This window comes from Pseudorca crassidens, chromosome 2, assembly GCF_039906515.1.
Source record: "Pseudorca crassidens isolate mPseCra1 chromosome 2, mPseCra1.hap1, whole genome shotgun sequence".
Lineage (NCBI taxonomy): Eukaryota > Metazoa > Chordata > Mammalia > Artiodactyla > Delphinidae > Pseudorca > Pseudorca crassidens.
This window is the reverse complement of record NC_090297.1, coordinates 127,168,680-127,193,212: the sequence shown is the minus strand read 5'-3', so window position 1 is coordinate 127,193,212 and position 24,533 is coordinate 127,168,680. Positions and strand designations below refer to the sequence as shown.

The 24,533-nt window shown below is 40.8% G+C and overlaps 2 long non-coding RNA genes across 2 annotated transcripts in view; one reads left to right on the top strand and one right to left on the bottom strand.

Annotated features, from left to right (window-relative positions):
• LOC137219696 (uncharacterized) overlaps positions 1 to 13,834 on the bottom strand; it is a 30,759-nt gene extending 16,925 nt beyond the window's left edge. Inside the window, exons 1-2 of the long non-coding RNA XR_010941207.1 lie at positions 13,704 to 13,834; positions 698 to 938 (exon numbers count right to left, since the gene is read on the bottom strand). This is a non-coding gene — a long non-coding RNA (uncharacterized lncRNA). The remainder of the gene's footprint in view (positions 1 to 697; positions 939 to 13,703) is intronic.
• A 4,827-nt stretch (positions 13,835 to 18,661) lies between these two features.
• On the top strand, positions 18,662 to 21,217 carry LOC137211752 (uncharacterized). The gene is made up of 3 exons (XR_010937202.1): positions 18,662 to 18,897; positions 19,027 to 19,082; positions 20,898 to 21,217. It is a non-coding gene; the product is annotated as an uncharacterized lncRNA (long non-coding RNA).
• The last annotated feature ends 3,316 nt before the right edge of the window (positions 21,218 to 24,533 follow it).

Sequence of the window (24,533 nt, the reverse complement as noted above, 5' to 3'; positions counted from 1 at the left end):
TTTGTCCTCTTAATGCTCTACCCACCTTGACTTCCACCTGTAAACTCAACAAAATTTTTTTTTTTTTTTTTTTTGCGGTGCGCGGGCCTCTCACTGTTGTGGCCTCTCCCGTTGTGGAGCACAGGCTCCGGACGCGCAGGCTCAGCGGCCATGGCTCACGGGCCCAGCTGCTCCGCGGCATGTGGGATCCTCCCGGACCAGTGCACGGACCCGCGTCCCCTGCATCGGCAGGCGGACTCTCAACCACTGCGCCACCGGGGAAGCCCTGATCCTAGCTTCTTCTTTTTTTTTTTTTTTTGCGGTACGCGGGCCTGTCACTGTTGCGGCCTCTCCCGTTGTGGAGCACAGGCTCCGGACGCGCAGGCTCAGCGGCCGTGGCTCACGGGCCCAGCTGCTCCGCGGCATGTGGGATCCTCCCGGGCTGGGGCACGAACCCACGTCCCCTGCATCGGCAGGCGGACTCTCAACCACTACGCCACCAGGGAAGCCCCCGAAAAATTTTTTTTAATAGAACTCAGTCATTAGCTAAAAGCATTAAAAGCACTAGACTCATCAAGGTAATATTCAAAATATTTTAAAATATTAGGGAGGACTGAGCCCAGGACCGGGGCAGGACCCTCAAGGGCTCAGGGCAACAGCTATTTACCAAAGAGAAGGAAATATGTCAACAATTTCAAATCAATACAGTTGTACTCACATCTACGCAGCGGCTGATATCAGCCTGGCCAGAGAGCAAGGTCCTACTGCCAGCCGGAGGGTCCCTTTTCCTCTCGGTGATTGGTGCAAAGGCAAGGTGGAGCCACCTCGATTAGAACTCTCTGAAGGGCTGTACCTCAGTGCAGCGGTGACCCCAAGTGGAGCTCCACACCTACTCTTGACCTCTGTCTCCCTCGAGCAGGACAAGTGAGCAGCAGGATTTTACCTAGAGGCGTCAGGGCCTGAAGAGGAGGGATAGAGGAAAAGAGAGAGACCAGAGAGGTGTGAGGAGAAATTTTGCTATCTGCCGGCTCTCAGGAGTTGTGTGGCTGCCTGTGCTGAGTTTTAAGCACACAGTGATGAAGAGCAGCTGTGGGGTGGCAGAAAGAGCTGTGGGCCTGTGACGAGGAAGGCCTGTGCTCACATGTGAGGCTAATCCCAGAATCACCTACTCACTTAACTAGCTTAACTCACTTAACTTGCTTACATTTTCTCAATCTCTTATCCTGGCTTTAAATCCACAGGACAACGTTTGTGTCAGAAGATTCTTCACTGCAGTAAAGTTAATGAAAATGCATGCAATTAGCATTTATTGAGTGTCTTACATCCAATAAATGTTTTTTGAATCTATTTACAAAATGGGTGTGGACATCAATAGATCTAAATACACTAGGAGGAAGTTTAAAGCGTTACTGACTCAGTGACCAATAACATCTACTTTCCCTCAAGCGGTCCTGGAAATAAATCTGACTTGTCTGATTCCCACCGCCACCCCAAAGCCAAGTCAGTATTACTTGGGACCAGAAAATGCCCTGTGTGTAAAGGAATTGATCCTTAGAGATCATTGTAAAAAGGAACACCAATATTTTGATGAAAAACCCAACCTTTTATCCCCACCTGACTACCCTACTTTTCACTATCTTCTTCCTGGTCACAGGCTCTGACCCAGTGCCACATGAGAGTCACACATTTCCGAGCATGGAAAGTACAGCATATGCTCTGTCTCCATCATCCTCTCACTCTCCCTTTTCTCCCTCCTTCTGCCTCCTCCCCTCCCTTCTCTCTGTCATCTCCAGAGCCATCATTATCATCACTATTTGAAACACTCAAGCAATGCCAGGCACAGTCTAGGTGCTTTATATGCATCATCTCAACATTAGTCACTTTGTCACAAACACTCTGTTGTTGCAGAGGGCAGACAGCAGAAGCAAGAAGAACTATAATCCTGCAGCCTGTGGAACAAAAACCACATTCACAGAAAGATAGACAAGATGAAAAGGCAGAGGGCTATGTACCAGATGATGGAACAAGATAAAACCACAGAAAAACAACTAAATGAAGTTGAGATATGAAACCTCCCAGAAAAAGAATTCAGAATAATAATAATAGTGAAGATGATCCAGGACCTCGGAAAAAGAATGGAGGCAAAGATAGAGAAGATGCAAGAAATGTTTAACAAAGACCCAGAAGAATTAAAGAACAAACACCTAGAAGAATTAAAGAACAAACAAACAGAGATGAACAATACAATAACTGAAATGAAAAATACACTAAAAGGAAACAATAGAATAATTAAGGCAGGAGAACAGATAAGTGACCTGGAAGACAGAATTGTGGAATTCACTGCCATGGAACAGAATAAAGAAAAGGAATGAAAAGAAATTAAGACAGCCTAAGAGACCTCTGGGACAACATTAAATGCAACAACATTCACATTATAGGGGTCCCAGAAGGAGAAGAGAGAGAGAAAGGACCCGAGAAAATATTTGAAGAGATTATAGTCATAAACTTCCCTAACATGGAAAAGGATATAGCCACCCAAGTCCAGGAAGGGCAGAGAGTCCCATACAGGATAAACCCAAGGAGAAACACACCAAGACACATAGTAATCAAATTGGCAAAAATTAAAGACAAAGAAAAATTATTGAAAGCAGCAAGGGAAAAATGACAACACACAAGCAAACTCCCATAAGGTTAACAGCTGATTTCTAAGCAGAAACTCTACAAGCCAGAAGGGAGTGGGGCATGATATACTTAAAGTGAACAAAGGGAAGAACCTACAACCAAGATTACTCTACTCGGCAAGGATCACATTCAGATTCAACAGAGAAGTCAAAAGCTTTACAGACAAGCAAAAGCTAAGAGAATTCAGCAACACCAAACCAGCTCTACAACAAATGCTAAAGGAATTTCTCTAAGTGGGAAACACAAGAGAAGAAAAGGACCTACAAAAACAAACCCATAACAATTAAGAAAATGGTCATAGGAACATACATATCGATAATTACCTTAAAAGTGTATGGATTAAATGCTCCAACCAAAAGACACAGGCTTGCTGAATGGATACAAAAACAAGACCCATATATATGCTGTCTACAAGAGACCCACTTCAAACCTAGGGACACATGCAGACTGAAAGTGAGGGGATGGAAAAAGATATTCCATGCAAATGGAAATCAAAAGAAAGCTGGAGTAGCAATACTCATATCAGATAAAAGTAGACTTTAAAATAAAGAATGTTACAAGAGACAAGGAAGGATACTACATAATGATCAAGGGATCAATCCAAAAGAAGATATAACAATTATATATGCACTCAACATAGGAGCACCTCAATACATAAGGCAACTGCTAACAGCTATAAAAGAGGAAATTGACAGTAACACAGTAATAGTGGGGGACTTTAACACCTCACTTACACCAATGGACAGATCATCCAAAATGAAAATAAATAAGGAAAGAGAAGCTTTAAATGACACAATAGACCAGATAGATTTAATTGATATTTATAGGACATTCCTTCCAAAAACAGCAGATTACACTTTCTTCTGAAGCATGCACGGAACATTCTCCAGGATAGATCACATCTTGGGTCACAAATCAAGCCTCAGTAAATTTAAGAAAATTGAAATCATATCAAGCATCTTTTCTGACCACAACGCTATGAGATTACAGATGAATTACAGGGAAAAAAACATAAAAAATACAAACACACGGAGGCTAAACAATACGTTACTAAATAACCAAGAGATCACTGAAGAAATCAAAGAGGAAATCAAAAAATATCTAGAGATAAATGACATTGAAAACACGACGATCCAAAACCTATAGGATGCAACAAAAGCAGTTCTAAGAAGGAAGTTTATAGCTATACAAGCCTACCTCAAGAAACAAGAAAAATCTCAAATAAACAATCTAACCTTACACCTAAGAAACTAGAGAAAGAAGAACAAACAAAACCCAAAGTTAGCAGAAGGAAAGAAATCATAAAGATCAGAGCAGAAAAAAATGAAATAGAAACAAAGAAAACAATAACAAGATCAATAAAACAAAAAGTTGGTTCTTCAGAAGACAAACAAAATTGCTAAACCAATTACCAAACTCATCAAAAAAAAGACGGAGAGGACTCAAATCAATAAAATCAGAAATGAAAAAGGAGAAGTTACAACAGGCACCGCAGAAATACAAAGCATCCTAAGAGACTACTACAAGCAACTCTATGCCAATAAAATGGACAACCTGGAAGAAATGGACAAATTCTTAGAAAGGTATAACCTTCCAAGACTGAACCAGGAAGAAATAGAAAATATGAATAGACCAATCACAAGTAATGAAATTGAAACTGTGATTAAAAAATCTTCCAACAAACAAAAGTCCAGGACCAGATGGCTTCACAGGTGAATTCTATCCAACATTTAGAGAAGAGTTAACACCCATCCTTCTCAAAGTCTTCCAAAAAATTGCGGAGGAAGGAACACTCACAAACTCATTCTATGAGGCCACCATCACTCTGATACCAAAACCAGATAAAGACACTACAAAAAAAGAAAATTACAGACCAATATCACTGATGAATACAGATGCAAAAATCCTCAACAAAATACTAGCAAACACAATCCAACAACATATGAAAAGGATCATACACCATGATCAAGTGGGATTTATCCCAGGGATGCAAGGATTCTTCAGCATATGCAAACCAATCAATGTGATACACCATATTAACAAACTGAAGAAGAAAAACCATATGATCATCTCAATAGATTCAGAAAAGCTTTTGACAAAATTCAACACCCATTTATGATAAAAACTCTCCAGAAAGTGGGCATAGAGGGAACATACCTCAACATAATAAAGGCCATATATGACAAACCCACAGCAAACATCATTCTCAATGGTGAAAAACTGAAGCACTTCCTCTAACATCAGGAACAAGACAAGGATGTCCAGTCTCACCACTATTATTCAACATAGTTTTGGAAGTCCTAGCCACGGCAATCAGAGAAGAAAAAGAAATAAATGGAATACAAATTGAAAAAGAACAAGTAAAGCTGTCACAGTTTTCAGATGAGATGATAGTATACATAGAGAATCCTAAAGATGCTACCAGAAAACTACTAGAGCTAATCAGTGAATTTGGTAAAGTAGCAGGATACAAAATTAATGCTCAGAAATCTCTTGCATTCCTATACACTAATGATGAAAAATCTGAAAGAGAAATTAAGGAAACAGTCTCATTTACCATTGCAACAAAAAGAATAAAATACCTAGGAATAAACCTACCTAGGGAGACAAAAGACCTCTATGCAGAAAACTATAAGACACTGATGAAAGAAATTAAAGATGATACCAACAGATGGAGAGATATACCATGTTCTTGGATTGGAAGAATCAATACTGTGGAAATGACTATACTACCCAAAGCAATCTACAGATTCAATGCAATCCCTATCAAATTACCAATGGCATTTTTTACAGAACTAGAAAAAAAAATCTTAAAATTTATATGGAGACACAAAAGATCCCGAATAGCCAAAACAGTCTTGAGGGAAAAAAACGGAGCTGGAGGAATCAGACTCCCTGACTTCAGACTATACTACAAAGCTACAGTAATCAAGACAATATGATACTGGCACAAAAACAGAAATATGATCAATGGAACAAGATAGAAAGCCCAGAGATAAACCCATGCACCTATGGTCAACTAATCTATGACAAAGGAGGCAGGGATATACAGTGGAGAAAAGACAGTCTCTTCAGTAAGTGGTGCTGGGAAAACTGGACAGCTATATGTAAAAGAATGAAATTAGAACACTCCCTAACACCATACACAAAAATAAACTCAAAATTGATTAGAGACCTAAATGTAAGACCAGACACTATAAAACTCTTAGACGAAAACATAGGAAGAACACTCTTTGACATAAGTCACAGCAAGATCTTTTTTGATCCACCTCCTAGAGAAATGGAAATAAAAACAAAAATAAACAAATAGAACCTAATGAAACTTCAAAGCTTTTGCATAGCAAAGGAAACCATAAACAAGACCAAAAGACAACCCTCAGAATGGGAGAAAATATTTGCAAATGAATCAATGGACAAAGGATTAATCTCCAAAATATATAAACAGCTCATGCAGCTCAATATTAAGAAAATAAACAGCCCAATCCAAAAATGGGCAGAAGACCTAAATAGACATTTCTCCAAAGAAGACATACAGATGGACAAGAAGCACATGAAAAGCTGTTCAACATCACTAATTATTAGAGAAATACAAATCAGAACTACAGTGAGGTGTCACCTCACAGTGGTTAGAATGGGCATCATCAGAAAATCTACAAACAACAAATGCTGGAGAGGGTGTGGAGAAAAGGGAACCGTCTTACACTGTTGGTGGGAATGTAAATTGATACAGTCACTATGGAGAACAGTATGGAGGCTCCTTAAAAAACTAAAAATAGAACTACCATATGACCCAGCAATCCCACTACTGGGCATATACCCAGAGAAAACCATAATTCAAAAAGACACATGCACCCCAACATTCATTGGAGCACTATTTAGAATAGCCAGGTCATGGAAGCAACCTAAATGCCCATTGACAGACGAATGGATAAAGAAGATGTGGTACATGTATACAATGGAATATTACTCAGCCATAAAAAGGAACGAAATTGGGTCATTTGTAGAGACATGGATAGATCTAGAGACTTTCATACAGAGTGAGGTAAATCAGAAAGAGAAAAACAAATATCATATAGTAACACATATGTGTGGAACCTAATAAAATGATACAGATGAACCAGTTTTCAAGGGAGAAATAGAGACACAGATGTAGAGAACAATCGTATGGGCACCATGGGGAAAGTGGTGGCAAGGCGGTGGTGGTGTGATGAATTGGGAGATTGGGATTGAGATATATAAACTAATATATGTAAAATGGATAACTAATAAGAACCTGCTGTATAAAAAAATAAATAAAATTCTAAAATTAATTAAAAAATAACCTCCCCCAAAACCCACTCTTTTGTTGAGGATATCAACTAAGAAAATAAGCCTACATTATTTTTACTGTAATTAGAAGTTGAATCTTAAGTGGATTATCTTAACACTATTAAAACAAACCAGTGGTTCAAAACTGGAGGTGATTTTATACACTCCTCCAACCCAAGGACATTTGTCAATATCTGGAGACGTTTTTGGTTGTCATAATTTGGGGTGGGGGATGCTATTGGTGTCTAGCTGGGTGAGGCTAGGGGTGCTGCTAAATATTCTGGAATACACAAAACAGCCCCCCACATCAAAGAATTATCTGGCTCAAAATGTCAAGAGTGCTGAGGTTGATAAGCTCTAAGATAAACTATTTTTTTATAGGGTTTGGAAACAATGCACCATTAAGAAAATCTTAGGTTACCATGGACTCTCTTACATCAAATTATACAATTTTTAAAACATCATCAATTTTTCCACCTTGCTGCAATCATCAGAACTACATTTCAAAGCATTTAAAACAAGTCAAAATTCTTTATATCTCCATAAACTGAAGAGCAAAAAAAGTAGGTCTTTAGCATTATAAAAAATATAATTTTGTTAATTAAAAAATGTTACTAGCAAAAAAAAAAATGTTACTAGCTCAATGAACAATGGCTTCTTTTATTTAAAAAAAAAAACTGGAAAAATATCAGTTTTGTAACTTTTTCTGTTTAACCTTCCATCTTGCTGACAAGCACTAAACTGAAACTGTTTACTATCCTTTAAGATGAAACACTTATTTCTCATCTTCTCTTTAATCAAAGGGCCTTTTCATCATTGTAAAGGCAGGATTAAAAGAAAAGTTTTAAAACCCTCTGTTTCAGGCAAAGAACAACAACAATATCAGCCAACAATAACAAGAACCAAAAAAGCCAATCGTTTTCTTTCATTTCTGGTATTTTTTTAAAGATTTTTTTTATGTGGACCAGTTTTAAAGTCTTTATTGAATTTGTTACAATATTCTTCTGTTTCATGTTTTGATTTTGGGGCCGCAAGGCATGTGGGATGTTAGCTCCCCGAGCAGGGATCGAACCTGTACTCCCTGCACTGGAAGGTGAAGTCCCAACCACTGGACTGCCAGGGAATTCCCTCATTTCTGGTACTTAAGCTCATATTCGTCGATCTAACTTATTCTGTGGAACATTTTTCTTATTCTGTATCTTAAATAGTGTCAGTTTTCCCCTGGCTTTCCTAAAAAGCTTCATTTCCCCCAAAGTTTATATTATCCTGCTTTCCCGAAAAGCTTATATCCTCTTCTAAAATTCATCTCTATACCCATAGTCCGAGTCCCACTTCTTTTTTTTTTTTTCTTTTTGCGGTACGCTGGCCTCTCACTGTTGTGGCCTCTCCCGTTGCGGAGCACAGGCTCCGGACGCACAGGCTCAGCGGCCATGGCTCGCAGGCCCAGCCGCTCCGCGGCATGTGGGATCTTCCCGGACCGGGGCACAAACCTGCGTCCCCTGCATCAGCAGGCGGACTCTCAACTACTGCGCTACCAGGGAAGCCCCCGAGTCCCACTTCTTGATGGCTTTCACACTTGAGATTCCTTCAGGTGTACAGCCAGCTCTGGGCTTAGCCAAATTGGCTTCGATTTTATAGTACATGCCCAAAATTGCCTGGAGAAATATTGGTGCCTGGAACGAAATCCAAGCATTACTTACTTTTAAATTCCATATTCCTTTTCATTTAAGAACTCCTCTTCCTCTCCCTTCATCCCTGTTTCCAAATTAAATCAGCTTTCAAGCTAGGGCTCATTTTAGAGCCACAAAGTCTTGTTTATCCTAGAAACTTGGCCAGCAGGTTTTGAATTCTGAACAGTATGCCCTACTTAAGAGGGGAGTTTAGGGGAAGAGAAAATAGCTTTTCCAGAAACATGTCGCTAAAATTTTTACCAATCTACTTTTAAAATTTGGAATGATTTCTTCCTTCCTTAGTTTCCAAGAAAGCCAGGTTGAAGGCCATTGTTGCTTGATGACTTCCAAAAGCAGCACTGTCCTATGTTTGTAAACAGGTTGTTTCTTACTAAAGACCTTCATCCTCTATCTAGTCCTCAGTATCTCCTGCCTTTGTCCATTCATCAGTAGTTTATATTATTTCTTGAAGGAAATGGTGATCAGATACTTGTACTGTAATAATTGAAAATACAAGTCAGCTCTAAAGAGATTGATGATTTCCTTCTTGGCGTTCTGCTTGTGATTATAGTTGACATTTCCAAGGAAATATTGGATCCTTGTATTTGGCAGTGGTCCCCAATTGTAAACTTGCTCCAGATGTGATTGAAGTAATCAGGGTGATTTAACAACAAAAAGTACAAATATGAGCATAACTTTCCCACTTTCCCCACAACTATTTTGCTTAATATAAATAAATATTTGGAGTAAGACAAAGAAATCTATTCACCAAGGTACAAGTTAGGCTCTCTTCTCACATTAAACCCAAGCATGAAATATCACCATTTAACTATTATTTCTCCCATAAAGATTTTTTTAAACTTCTTCCATTTAGAGTTTGGAAATCAAATGCCTAAACATAGCTTCTGCCTGTCCTAATTACATCTGCCTTCACAGCAACTATATTCTTCATTTAATCACCTTGCTATTAATTCTAATCCTCTAATAAAAGACTCTTTCTTGGGGTTGCATCCTGATATTCCTAAAGTCCAGATTTTTTCTTAAGACTTTTTCTCTGTGTTTTCTTTTCTTAGTTGCCCAAATGGAGAAAACTAAAGAACTTATTGTCTTGTAATAATCTCTTCTCTATCAAGAAAAAATTCCTAAGAAGCCACATCTTCAAAGAACATGTCATCTCTTCCTAAGCCCCTTAATTTCTGTCCTATTTTCTATCTCTTTATTTCTCTGCAGTGCCGTCTTGGAATATCTTCCAATTTGCTTTCCAGCTCATCAGTTTTCTCTCCATCTATATCTAATTGCTGTTTAACCTATATATTTCAGGTTTTAGTTCAACCATATTTGTCATTTTTAGAAGTTATATTTATTTTTCAAATCTGCCTCTTCTTTGAAAAAATAGTACCTTGCTATTTTCTTAGGATTTCAAGTCTTTCTTTCAAGCCTTTAATTATTTTTACAATACCTGTTTTTTTAAGACATATTTTTAGTTAAGACGTATGTTGTTGAAGTTGAAGTTCAACAACTGAAGTTCTTGGGCTTTCCTACCCCTGTTGCAGTGCCTGCTGGTTCTTGCTGGTGGTAGATGGCTTCCAGGGCCACCCCAACACATAACTCCAGGAGCTTTGTTCTCATCACCGTGCATGTGCCCCTGCTGTGTGCAACACACAACCTAGGCAGGCACCTGTGGTGGGCCTAATGGGGTCTGCCTTGTTTGATACATTTCCACTGGTAAATTATCTTTAGTATGGATATTTTTTCCTGTGGGACCCCCATAGAAGTTGCTTTCCGGTTTCACATTATTTCTGCCAAGCATTCCAAGAGTATTATCAGGGATCTATTTTTTATATTATTTCTCACCTTGGGGGTTTCTGGACCATTCAGGTGGTATCAGTTCAACCCTCAGATCTGTGCAAGGTGAAAGACAGTTTCAGTTTCTTGGAAGGCTTCTCAGGAAACAGATTCAAGCTTCCTTTCATTTCCTTGAGTTGGTAGATTTCTTTCTCTCTTGTCATTCTTACACTGCTAGACAATACACTTCTGTTGTTTAAGCCACCCAGTTAGTGGTACTTTTGTTATGGCAGCTCTAGTAAATTAATACATTACTATTAGTCCAGAATTGAAAACAACCCAAGTGTCTATCAAGTGGTAAAAGGATAAACATATAATGGTACATCTGTACTGTGGACTACTACTCAGTAGTAAAAAGGAATGAACTTCTGATACATGAAGCAACATGAATGATCTCAAAAGCATTCATGCCAATCGATATAAGCCAAAAACAAAAGGCTGTGTGTCACATATTTTCACTTTTATGACATTCTTGAAAAGGCAAATCTATAGGGACAAAAATCAGATCAGTGGTTGCCAACAGCCAATGAAAAGGAAAAAGGGATTAACCACAAAAGGGCACAAGGGGACTTTTGGGGAGCAAAGGAAATATTCTATATTTTGACTGTAGTCTTGGATACATAACAATATATTTGTCAAAACTCACACATAAAAGAGTAAATTTTATCGTATGTAAATTATACTTCAACAGCCTGACTTTTTTTTAAATCTAAAATCTTTTTAAAATTGAGGTAGAGTTGATTTACTATATTATATAAGTTTCAGGTGTACAACATAGTGATTCACACTCAATAGCTTGACTTTTAAAAATTAAATTATATTGCAGAAAAATACGAAGATGAAAACCACAGTATCATGTAATCTCATCACCTAAATATAATCACTATGAACATTTTGCTATATATGTCTAGCTTTTATATATAAAAATAGGTTTATAAACTTAGGTTCACATTGTATATACAGTTCTATAATTTATTTATTTCATTTAATAAAATATTGTAAATACTAATATTCTTCTGAAACTTTATTTCTGACTGTTCTACTTTATGGTATATGCTTTTTTCAACCCATTCTCTATTGTTGAAAATTAAGGCTTTCCCTGCAGTGTTTTGCTGTTATAAACAATGCTTCAATCAATATCTTTAAAACTTAGTTGTTATACACATTTAGAAAAATGGAATAATAATGTTTATTAAACAACAATTATAAAGGTATCATATGATATACTGATATAAAGCTACCAGTTTAAAGATCTGTTTCGTATATATCCCCATTGCTCTACACTTTTAAGTACTGTCTTCTTCCTGAGAGGAATTTAGAGAGGCTGAATAGCACAGTGGAAACTACATGGGTGCTGGAATCAGGGCACCTTAGTTTGTGCCCCCGCTCTGCCTCTTTGTGACTGAGTGATCAGCATGCACACTAGCTTTCCCATCTGTAAAGAATCCTATGTGGTCCACACTGTTGGTTGGCTAACCAGATTTCCTTGCCAAAATGCTTCACTCTTGCTCACCTTCACTATAGATGACCTGGAAAAGCTAAATAGTTGCTTTTCCACTCTCCTTTGCAGCAAGGATGGCTGAGTGACACAGTTCTGGCCAATGAAAGGTCCTTTGGGAAAGTTTTTGTTTTTCTAATAAAAGCAAAGACGTTCCTGGTACCTGCTCCTTTCCTTACTCCTTCTTCCAGACTTAAACACCAATGTGATGCCTGGAGCAACTGTCACATTATGAGGGTGAGAGGCCAGCATGCTTATCAGAATGGTGAAGTGGGAGGTAGAAGGAACATGTGTCCTTGATGACACTGTTGGGCCCCACACCAGTTTCAGAATGCCACGTCCCAGCCTCTCGTTAAATGAGAAAAACAACCTCCATCTATTTAGGCCAAGTTTCCTGTTACATGTAGATAAAGGATTCTAACTGACATATATTGTTGTGAAGGACAAATGAGGTGTGTATGGGATTGTGCTTTGGAAAATGGGAACCAACATAAACATTTCAGATACTAGTTGCTGGTCAATTAAATATAGAATTAATAGCATACAGACCGTCTTTATTTGGGATCTTTTTTCTCTCTCTAAGCCTCTCATTCATCAAAAGTTTATATTACATTTCTTATACTCTTTCAACCTTTTTTTTCAGTTATTTACTACTGATTGATTATTTTCAGAAACTTTTTATGATTAAGCCAAAGTATACTGTGCATTGCAATTTTTGGAAAAGAAATAAAATTAGTTGCCTTATTCAGTGAAATGAGTGTTGTACCAAACAGTACCATACCTATATCATTAAAAGTAAGATTATGAATTCCATTGTCAGATTAATGGATAAAAAAGATGTGGTACATATATACAATGGAATACTACTCAGCCATAAAAAAGAGTGAAATAACACCATTTGCAGCAATGTGGATGGACCTGGAGATTATCAAACGAAGTGAAGTCAGTCAGAGAAAGACAAATACCATATGATATCACTTGTATGTGGAATCTAAAATATGACACAATGAACCTATCTACAAAACAGAAACAGGCTCACAGACATAGAGAACAGACTTGTGGTTGCCAAGGGAGAGGCGGTTGGGGGAAGAAAGGACTGGGAGTTTGGGATTAGCAGATGCAAACTAGTATATATAGGGTGGATAAACAACAAGGTCCTACTGTATAGCACAGGGACCTATATTCAATGTCCTGTGATAAACCATAATGGAAAAGAAGATGAAAAAGAATGTATATATATAAAGCTGAATCACTCTGCTGTACAGTAGAAATGAACACAACAGTGTAGATCAACCATACCTCACTACAATAAATTAAAAAAAGAAAAGAATTCCACTGTCAAAAGCAAAGATCCCGATTGCCAGCATCATCTCAATCCCAACAGTTGAGTCAAACCTCTTTAGGAGGGTGGTGCAGCCAAACAGTCCTAAACTATTGCTCCGAGAACATCATTCCCTGAGCTAGGAATTCTCATTCCACTTCCTTAGATGAGAAGTGTTGGAAACAAATGCTGATTATGATTTGAGGATGTAGAGCTCCACATTTATCATCATTCTTTACAGGGTGTTTAAAGAGAAAAGATGAAGACTTTGAACAAGTCTGTAGCCACAGAGGCTCAGCTTTCTCACTTTAATATGGGATTGCGGTTGAGGTATTTATCTACCTACCCTGAGGGATATCATTAAGTGTCACAGTAATGTAAATAAAGTCTTGGTACTTACTGGGTGCTCCTTAAACAGAAGCTTGGCTTGCATACCAGGAAAGGCAGCTACCTCTGCATTCCTGAACATCGCAGCTCAGATCCCCTTTATTTAAATCACCCTCATTGGGTGATCTTGGACAAAGCCTCATATTTCTCATCTGTAAAATACAATGATAATAATAGTACCTACTTTATAAGCGTGTTGTGAAAGATTAGTGATGCAATCCTGCTAAAGTGCTTAGCATGGTCCCTGGCACACGGCTATGTTTAATAAGTGTCAGCTGTTATTATCATCAGTACTTACCCTTCTGCTCTGTTGGTGCTTTCGTTTTAGCGTATAAACACATCAAGTTTTCTTCCATCTTAAACTAAAGTAATAGACCTTAGATATTACCTCTTATTTTTTTTCGCCTGTCCAGTTATTTCTTCTCTGTTCATATCCCCCACCTTGCCCCTAGCCACATACACAGAGCCTAGGTGAAGGCAGAGTCAGTCCCGTCTACCTGACCACGGCCCAGGGCCAGGGCAAGCACGGCACAGGGGAAGGACAGGAGGTTAACAGCCAGAGGGTCATCGCTCTGAAGCTCCACAACTTCCTAGGTGTGTTTACCTTGGGCAAATTTCTTGTCATCTCTGAATGTCAGCTGCCTCGCCAATAAGTTGGGGATGTGAACATCTGCCTTGCAGGACTGCATGCAGTGAGATTAAAACAGATAATGCAAAACAAAACAAAAGAAAAAAGGGACTTCCCAGAGGTCTAGTGGTTAAGACTCCGTGCTTCCAATATGGGAGGTGAGGGTTCGATCCCCGGTCAGGGAACTAAGATCCCACATGCTGCACAGCATGGTCCATAAAACAAAACAAAAACAAAAACACAAAAACAGATAATGCACGTAAAGTACACAGCACAATTTCTGGAACATAGCAGGTACTCAATGAGTGGTTAGATATAATTATTACCTAAAATATAAAGCGCATTATAACTTGCAATCTATATCCATAGATACAGAGCAGAAGGAAGGAAAGAACCCAGCTAAGACAGAGGAGAAGCAATCAGAGGGGCACAGGAGACGCAGGGAAGATCAGTGTTGCTACAAGAGTGAAGCAATATTCCAGAAGGAGTGCAGAATCAATATTAAATGCTGTAATGATAGAAAAGAATGTAAAATGTTTAAAAAAGGAAGAAAAGCAAAGTTATATTTAACTTGGCTGTGTTATGTTCTTAGTTTTATTTTTTGTTTGTTTTTGTTTTTAGCAGATTTACCTTTTTATTCAGTCTTCCTGGTGCTAATAGTAAAATCATTCTGACTTCCCTGACCACAGGCTAGCTAGATTTTGTGGAAAAGTTGCCTGAGAGATTGGGAGCTTGTTTAGGAAGCTCACTGGACCTGAAATACAGCTACAGAAAACCTGCAAGACACATAATTCCCAGCAGGATGCTCAGGGGTCTTTGACATAAGGTCCTTTCCTGATTTGCCGCATTCGATATTTTTTCACTTTTACATGGGGCAAAAAGCCACAGGAAGATAGCTCTTACTTTTGCGTCCCCCTCCTCCCTCCCCGGAACATTGGCTATAACCTAGCAGCACTGGGTTTTTAAAGGACAAACTGTTCTCCCTTAAACCCAAACTGCCAACTTTAAATGAATGTGTGTGTCTGCCTCCGTGGCATTCTTTCATCATTCAGTTTTGCTGGTGGCAGATCACAGTTCCATCTTTAAAAATAAAATACATTGCAATAGTTTCTTAATTAAAAACCCTTTGAATCATGCTTACTGAAATCTATTACATGGATTTAACTGATCGGCAGGGAAGAGATTTTCTGTTCCCAGGGGAATAAAAGAATTCAGAAAGGAAATGAATGGTTGAAAGTGTTCCCGCAATGAAATCCCTCTCTTTAACACATGTCACACTGAGAAATTATCGACTGGAAAGTTTACTTAACTTCACTCAAGTAAGAAAGAACAAACTGGTCACTCAGGGAGCCCAGGCCCTGGGGAAGAGCTGGGTGCACATCCCAGCTCCCATTCTTACCAATGCGTTTTTCTTTGAGACTCAGAAACTGAATTTATTCAAAAGTCATGTGGGGAAATTACTAAGCATCTAATAGGGTGGTTGAAAGGATGATTGCACCTAGTGTGTGATCCGGGCCATTTTATCAGGAAATGATTCTTAACTCTTGTATCATCCAGTCTCATAACAAGAATTCAGGAGAAACTTTCGTCCTTATGGAGCCCCTTTGCTCCACTAGAGGTACAGATGAGTGATAACGAGCATTAAAAATCCTGATGCTATGCTCTCAAGGTTCTCGGTCTAATTTGGCATCTGATCTTGACAAGAGCTTTTTCTGAAGCATTTTAAGTCCAGAGAAACTGAGGTATGACCATTTGACCAGTGCCCCAGGGACACAAGGAGTGAACAGACCAGGTGGAGATATCTCGGTCCCATTTTCTTTTTGCTGTAATATACTGACTCCTAAAGAGCAGAAATATAAGGAATAAATAAAGAGATTGGAAGAAGCTTAAAAAAAATTTAAGGTAAGTTATTTAATAATCACTTAAAATAAGTTCAGATTGATTATTAATCTTCCACTATTAGACTAAAAGCAATACAATGGGAATATTTCAATAACTTTTTATCACTGTCTATTGAAAACATTCTGCTTTTCTGTGAAAGTAAAGTTTATACTAATTACCTGCCAGGAAAAAAATCAGTATAAATTTAATATAGATCAGGGCTAAAATTGCTTAACTTTTATATGATTTCCATGAGGTGGAACAGCGGGTGAGTAGAGGCATGGGAGAATATGGGAGATGCCGTGGTGCCAGGGGGAGGGCGGTGCTAGACTCTGTAACCCATTCATGGATTGACAAGTCAATTTCCACAGTTTCCTGCTTTGTAAGATGGGGTTAATGGCACTTATCTCTCAGGATGGTCATAAGGTTCAAAACAAACATGAGTTGGTAAACGTAAAAATATGTTTACATACAGAGGTACTATTCAGAGAAATAAGGCAATATTTTATCTATTTATAAATGTTCTCAAAAGCCCACAGTTTTTGCTCATGTGTTTTTACACACCAAGCTCAGTCCATCGTGTTGCTCTTGTGGCACAGGGCTCTCTGAGACTCTCATCACCCCTCCACTGAGCACTGACCATTTATTTAATTAACAGTAGATCAAGAACCACCTTGACTCCACCCCAAAGATCACAAGTGGATTGTGCTCCATCAATAATTGATAAACTTTTAGTGTATGAGAAGCCATATATACATGGCTTTATATATATATATATATATAAACTGAATCACTGTGCTGTGCACCTGAAACTAATACAACATTATAAATGGACTATACTTCAATAAAATATAAATTAAAAATAAAATAAAAAAGAAGCATGTTTTTCTTCTTTGATGCAAGCCATGAGAACTCAGCATTTTCCTACAGAAAAATGTAAATGATAAGTAGAGGCCCCCAAAACCCATAAAAGTTTATGTTACCGATGTTCTTACTATTGGCTATTGTGTACCCAGTTTTTTTTCCCTCTATGTGGGTGAGAAGGGAAGTCTAAGTCATCAGGAAGTTGTCTCTGTCTTCCCCTTAACCCCTAACTTTGAAATATCTGTCCCATGCCTAGCACAGTCCTGCGCACACAGAAGTCCCTAGAATATTTATTAGATGAATGTCCCACCATGTTTCCTTCCATGGTAATAAATATTGCCTAAACACGGTGAGGAAGATATTACTTTGGGGGCACTGAACTAGAGTTGCTAGCTATCTCACATCTCCTTCTAAGGGAAACTTTTTTGCCAGTAGGCTTTTCTTTTCTTTTTTTTCTTTTTAACATCTTATTGGAGTATAATTGCATTACAACGGTGTGTTAGTTTCTGCTTTATAACAAAGTGAATCAGCTACACATATACATATATCCCCATATCTCCTCCCTCTTGCGTCTCCCTCCCACCCTCCCTATCCCACCCCTCTAGGTGGTCACAAAGCCCCGAGCTGATCGCCCTGTGCTATGGGCTGCTTCCCACTAGCTATCTATGTTACATTTGGTAGTATATGTAAATCCATGCCACTCTCTCACTTCGTCCCATCTTACCCTTCCCCCTCCCTGGCTTTTCTATTCTAAATAGTCCCCTCATCCCCACCCCCACGCAAAAACAAAACAAAACAAAAAAACCACATAATTAAACAAACGGATTGAAGTTGAATTTCTGTCCCAAGGGCAGAACTTCAGTGGGCCACTGGACAACGTCCAACTGGTGTGGTCGGCTTGAATGAATGAGCTCAGCCAATCAAATCTCTCAAGAACATAGTCTGGGGCACTTCCCTGGTGGCACAGTGGATAAGAATCCACCCGCCAATGCAGGGGACATGGGTTCGAGTCCTGGTCCGGGAAGATCCCACATGCTGCGGAGCAGCTAAGCCCGTGTGCCACAACTACTAGCCTGTGCTCTAGAGCCCGAGCACCACAACTACTGAGCCTGCATGCCACAACTACTGAAGCCCAGGCACCTAGAGCCTGTGCTCCACAATGAGAAGCTACTGCAGTGAGAAGCTCGCACACTGCAATGAAGAGTAGTCCCTGCTTACCGCAACTAGAGAAAGCCCGTGCGCAGCAACGAAGACCCAATGCAGCCAGAAATAAATAAATTAATTAAAATAAAATAAAATAAAATAACGTGGCCTGGGAGACAGACACTGAGTCAGTAAGCAGAGCTGAAAGGCCCTGTGCTAGGAGGTAGGCTCAGGCCTGGGCTGACCATGGGGGACCAGATGAAAGCTGAAGTCAGCAGGAAGATACTGGTAAAGTAGAGAACAGAGCTGACATGCTGAGAAGCAGAGCCACCATGAGTAAGATTTCGCAGCTCTTGAGAAGCAGGGAAACTAGTTCATTTTTCAAAAGGTCAGTTTCAGTTTCAATTTAGGAGAACACTTCTCATATCCTGCTTCCCTACCCACCACTCCCCTCACACACACACTTTTCTTTTTTCTTTTCTCCTTGAGGAGACTTGAATGGAAATCTGTACCTTGAAACTAAAACAGGAGAATTTCTGTGCTCAACCTAAGGAAGAGTTATACCCTCAGCCCTCACACAGCCTCTGGAGGAGTCTTGGATTGCCCTCAGGGTTAGTCCGGGACTCCCGGGTAACATCGCAGGCCACAGAGCAGCTGCTCATGTTTCTTGCGAGAGGTTAAATAAAACGAGGTATGTGAAAGTGTCCTGTAAACTTTTCAGCCCTTATTCAGGTATATGTCTTTGGTTGCGTGATAAAGAATTGAATAAGGAGTGTCAGCTCCAGGGAAGTGCTCAGGCTATATCTGCTCTTGTTTTTAGTGTCTGATGCTCCTCCTGACAGAAGCTGACCTTCAGGAAGAATAAGATTCCATAAGGTAAGTCCATTAAGGCGGAGCTAAGAAACCAAACACGACCAATTATGAGACTTGTCCATGTGAAAATCCCAGGAGAGCAAATAATAATGGAAAATGAAGTTTTCCCTTGCTTTTAACTTCAGGAAGAAAAAATGATGAGAGGGGCTTCCCTGGTGGCACAGTGGTTGAGAGTCTGCCTGCCGATGCAGGGGACACAGGTTTGTGCCCCGGTCCGGGAAGATCCCACATGCCACGGAGTGGCTGGGCCCGTGAGCCATGGCCGCTGAGCCTGTGCGTCCTGAGCCTGTGCTCCGCAACGGGAGAGGCCACAACAGTGGGAGGCCCGCGTACCGCAAAAAAAAAAAAAAAAAAAGATGAGAATCAATAGTCAATGAGTAAGGAAAACAGCACAGAAAAAGACATTTCTAAATTGATAATTAAGTACCTGTTCCTTAGGAAGGAACTTCCATGGAAACTTGAAGGAAAAATGGAAAAAACATAAAAAGCATGATCTGATCAGATCCCAAAGTGGATCCTCATTTAAAAAATAAAACAAAACAAAAGCAGACAGTATCACTGTGCAGAGGCGAGCTCAGGAATGTAGGGCAAGAAAAGGACAACAAAATTCTCCAAATGCAGGAAGCAAATGGGGACCGGGCAGGCTTTCATAACAGAAGGTGATGAGGTAGTTAAACATGTTCATAACATCTCCCTGTATCAGGAGACACAAACAATTGACTGGGTTAAGTCAGGCTTTTAAGGGAAAGATAAAAGAGCAGAGAGTAAAACAAAAGACTGTTTATAGACACCTAGAACATTGAGTGTATTCAAACCAGCAAGGTCTGATGGCAGGGACCCTAAATCTTTTTTAAAAGTCCAGTTTTCTTAGGAAATCTCAAGAAACTCTCAAAAGAGAACTAATTTTAATTATTCTAAATTAAAAATAGATATAAGTATGTGGCATATAATTAATTTAGAGAAGGCTAACAATTTTGTAAAGTCAGGCATACAAGAATACTGTATCCAACTTCTGATTGGTTAGAAATCATTAGAAATCACTGTCCGACCAAGCCTAGTTCTTCTACCCTGATCTATCACAGCCCTTGTAACACAGGCCCGATGCTCTTTTTCAAACTGGGCTATTGTTTGGTCTTTCGAAAGTGTCTCACTTTTTCTTTCCGTCCTTCCTTTCATATCTCCATATCCCACCCCCTAATCCCCTATAGAAATGCTACCCATTAATAGCTGGAAGAAAACCAGCTTAACATGCCATATAATAAGGCTTCATGGGATGTTCATGGCACTAGTGGTAGAATCTGTAGGATGAAAATTGCCAACAATGTTATTGTGATAAGTGTGGTTTGACACTATCTAGATGATAGCATGACATTTGGAGCTCTCAGAACTGCCACGAGGGCTGTCCCTATACACATTCACGTCTCATAAAAGCCTTCCTCTCCAGGCAGGGACAAGCTCCTGGGCTATACTTTGTAGCTGCAGCTGCTGGGTCCTACCCTTGTAAGTCTCTCTCTCTCCCACTAGGGAGAGGATGCCCCAGTGCCCAGGGCCAGCTCCCATTGGACAGCACCAGACAAGCACTGGATGGAAGAGAATGTGCAGGGGTCAATGGCTTAAGATCCACGCCCCCCTCCCAGCTTCCTGCTTTGGGTAAAAGGGTGGTGGGAGGCAGCCACAGAGGAAATAGACATGTTTAATGTGAAAGTGATTCCGCATGCCTTGTCATTAGACACAAGGTACACTGAAAGAACCCAAGGCAGACCTATAACCAGTCGCAACCCGAGGACCTGAGCAACTGTTAACATGTCATCTCTTTAGGTCTCTTTACAGATGCATCTCCCCTGTGAAGCCCCCCCGTTCACGAGGGACACCCACCTCCCCTGGGCTTCTCCAGCACTTAGGTTACTCCACCAGCCCTACCCAGCGTTACAGCCTGAGAGATCCTTGAGTATGGGGTCCACCTCCTACATATTCCTGTGTGTGCCACAGCCCTTAGCACACAGTAGGTGCTTAATAATGAATCACTTCAATGATGAACCATCCGGGAAACAGAGGAAAGCTGCGGGGTGGAGAATGGTGCCTTGAGCTCCCGGGTTAAGACTGCGTCTCATCAGTCCCTTCCCTGGTCCTCATTTTCATGGTAGTAAGTTACCATTTTAATTCACCAGTGTTTTGTAGTAAGCCTCCTTATCCGTAGTGAAATAAAGGCATACATAAAATAATTCCAATTGAGGCTATGTGTGTGCATTTGGGGGAGAGGAGTGTGTCCCCAGCAAAGCCTTCCTCTCCAGCTGGGAGAGCCCTGCTGGCAGACCCCAGGGCGGCGCCCAGAGGGTCCTGAGCAGCCCAGAAGATGGCACCATCCATGGCTTTACTCTCATGCCTGAGGGCTCTTTTGTGTTCTATTTCCGCTTGAAGTACGTACCCATCCACGAATCCACTGAAAATGTATTGAGCGCTTATATCTGCCCGACCCTGGGGACAAGATGGTGAGCCAAGCGGTCCCCAGCTCTACCCTCATGAAGGTTCCAGTTTCTCGTGGAAGAAATGCAGAAGAAAACCAGTAGCCAACCAGCTTAAACCCCAGGCTAAAAGAACGGAAATAAACACAACCTCGAAACGAATTATGTAACGGATATTCCTTAAGCATGCCGCTCCCTCGTGCCCCCTGCTGCCCCCATCTTGCACGGAGGCCCCAGGCCAGCGCCTTCCGTGACTGCTCCGGCCACAAACCTAGCTCTGTGGGTGGCCGGACGCACGCCTTTCCGGCTGCCGGGAGCATCTGAGCCGGAGACTCCCTGGCTCCACACTCCGGAAAGGAAATGCAACTGGAACACACAGTCTAACGGCGAATCTGGAGTGGACGGGGTTTCGTCAGAGGGAAAGGGGTCTCCATGTGCAGGGTTCCAGGAGGTGGAGACTGGCGCGGGGAGTCGGGCGCTGGCGCGGGGAGGGTGGTGAAAGGCAGAAGGGTGAAAAGGGCAGGAGGAAGCCGACCACATGTTTATTGCTGTTCATGGGGCTAGAAAGTTTCCTGTGTCTTCTAGTGAACCTTTTCTCTGCTTTTAGGAAAATAACTCTATTTCATGAAAGGATGCAGTTTTGTAAAATCAGCTGTGAAAACTCAAGGGTATGCATGGGTTTGCTTCACTGAAGGCCTTTATTTAATGGGAATATAGGAAGCTAGCTCATTTCCTAGAGCAGTGATTCCTTGAAGAAGTGACTGGAGTCTTTCACGTATTCTGGGCAATTAGTGGGCCCTTGGGTAGACTAGGCTTAGGCGAGAAGATGGAAAACCTTGGAATCTGGAGACCTCGGTTTTCTTTCTGGTTCTGCCACTCATTGGCTGTGTGACCTTGGCAAGTCCCTGTCCTTTCTCATCAGTAAGTGCCCTGGTGGCTCGAGTGTTCCATGAGGGCTTTGAGAGGGAGATGCTAAGAGCGGGCAGCAGACAGAGCTCTGGCAGTGAGGTGTAAATAGGGGTCGTGATGACGGGTCAGGGGAGGAAGGCAGAATGTGAGGGCCTGGTCAGTCCTTATCATATCTGGCTCCAGGGGGAAGACGGGACAGTGAACCACAGTGATAGAGAAAAGGTCAATGAACCCAGCAGCCACATTTCTTTCCCTAAGCACAGTGGCATTTGCCAGGAACCATGCAGAATGTTGAGAATGATTGCTTTTGCCTGACAGTCAAAAACTGGGTTGGTCCAAGCAAAAATGCCAGGGATTGTTAAACTCTTCACCCCTGACTGGCACCTACACAGCTCAACAGTGACTGGCCTGCAGCTTAGGGGAGATAAAGCAAAAGAGAGGGCTAAAGTGTGGGTGAAAAAGACAAAAATTCACTAAAGGGCATTGGGAACTGACTGGAAAAGCCCCGGGAAATACAGATTGTGTGCTCCTGGATTATCCGAGGCAGTGCTGTATCACAAAAAGGAAATCAATTCAAGGGAAGTCAGAAAACCTGATTTCTAGTCCTATGTTCTTCCTTTACAAGCAGAGTTATCCTGAGCAAACCGAATGCAGCAAAATTACTTACGTTTCTCTTTATCCAGAACTCTTTTCCTCCATGGAGTCGGCAGCCCAGGAACGATCTTAGTCCTTTTAACAGAAAGAGAACATTCCTAAGAGTAAAGCCAAACAGATTTGCATCGGTTCTTGCTGACTATAAGATATTTAAAAAAAATCATTTTGGTAATGTTTATTACCTGATTCAGGAACTGAGAATAGTACCCTTTAGTCAGCAGTAAACAGACACCCACTTGCAAGTGTCTCAAGTTCAAGTCTAACTTTAGAACCAATCAAATAAGAATAGAATCTTTAGAGCAAAATGTATTTTCTCAATCTCGAGCAGAGACTGCCAGGGCACATCTGAAATATTATATTTACTTCAAAAATACTGAAGATGGGCTTCCCTGGTGGCGCAGTGGTTGAGAGTCCAACTGCCGATGCAGGGGACACGGGTTCGTGCCCCGGTCCGGGAAGATCCCACATGCCGCGGAGCGGCTGGCCCCGTGAGCCATGGCCACTGAGCCTGCGCGTCCGGAGCCTGTGCTCCGCAACGGGAGAGGCCACAGCAGTGAGAGGCCCGCGTACCACAAAAAAAAAAAAATACTTAAGATGTTATTGGTATCAGACAACATCAATTGCTTAAATGCAAATGTTATTTAAAAAGTTACCTATGAGGCTGCTGCACACGTTCTGATTTGCGTTGACCTCTTCTTGGCATATTTGGTGGGGTTTTTGTTTCTCTTTAGATTTATTAATATAAAGCAGGGATTATTAACCTAGGGTCCAGAAAGCTCATGAATTTGGATGGAAAAAAACTACATCTTTATTTTTACCACTTTTGAAGTAAAATTTGGGTTTAACATTTCCTTCCATATGGATCTAGCCATAAATCCAAAGTTGTGTTAGCAGTACCTGCGACTTTGTCACCAATAGAGATCACAGACATTTTACATTTCATTACAGTTGTTGCAGTTATCATGCAATAGTATTTACGTGCAAAACTACTTTGAAATTAGATACCCCCCTGCTTGACCTTGTTTTTAAGACGTTAATAAAAAGGACATGTATATTTCAATTAAAAAAATTTTTGATAGTAGTATTTCAATATATGTTTCCTTTGCAATCCTATATATTTCATACATTTAAAAACATCTTCCTGGGCTTCCCTGGTGGCTCAGTGGTTGAGAGTCCGCCTGCCGATGCAGGGGACACGGGTTCGTGCCCCGGTCCGGGAAGATCCCATGTGCCGCGGAGCGGCTGGGTCCGTGAGCCATGGCCGCTGAGCCTGCGCGTCCGGAGCCTGTGCTCCGCAACGGGAGAGGCCACAACAGTGAGAGGCACGCGTACTGCAAAAAAAAAAAAAAGAAAAATCTTCCTGAGGAGGCTTCCACAGATATCATCAGTGAGATCAATGGCATTTGCATGCACACGTACACATGTGGTG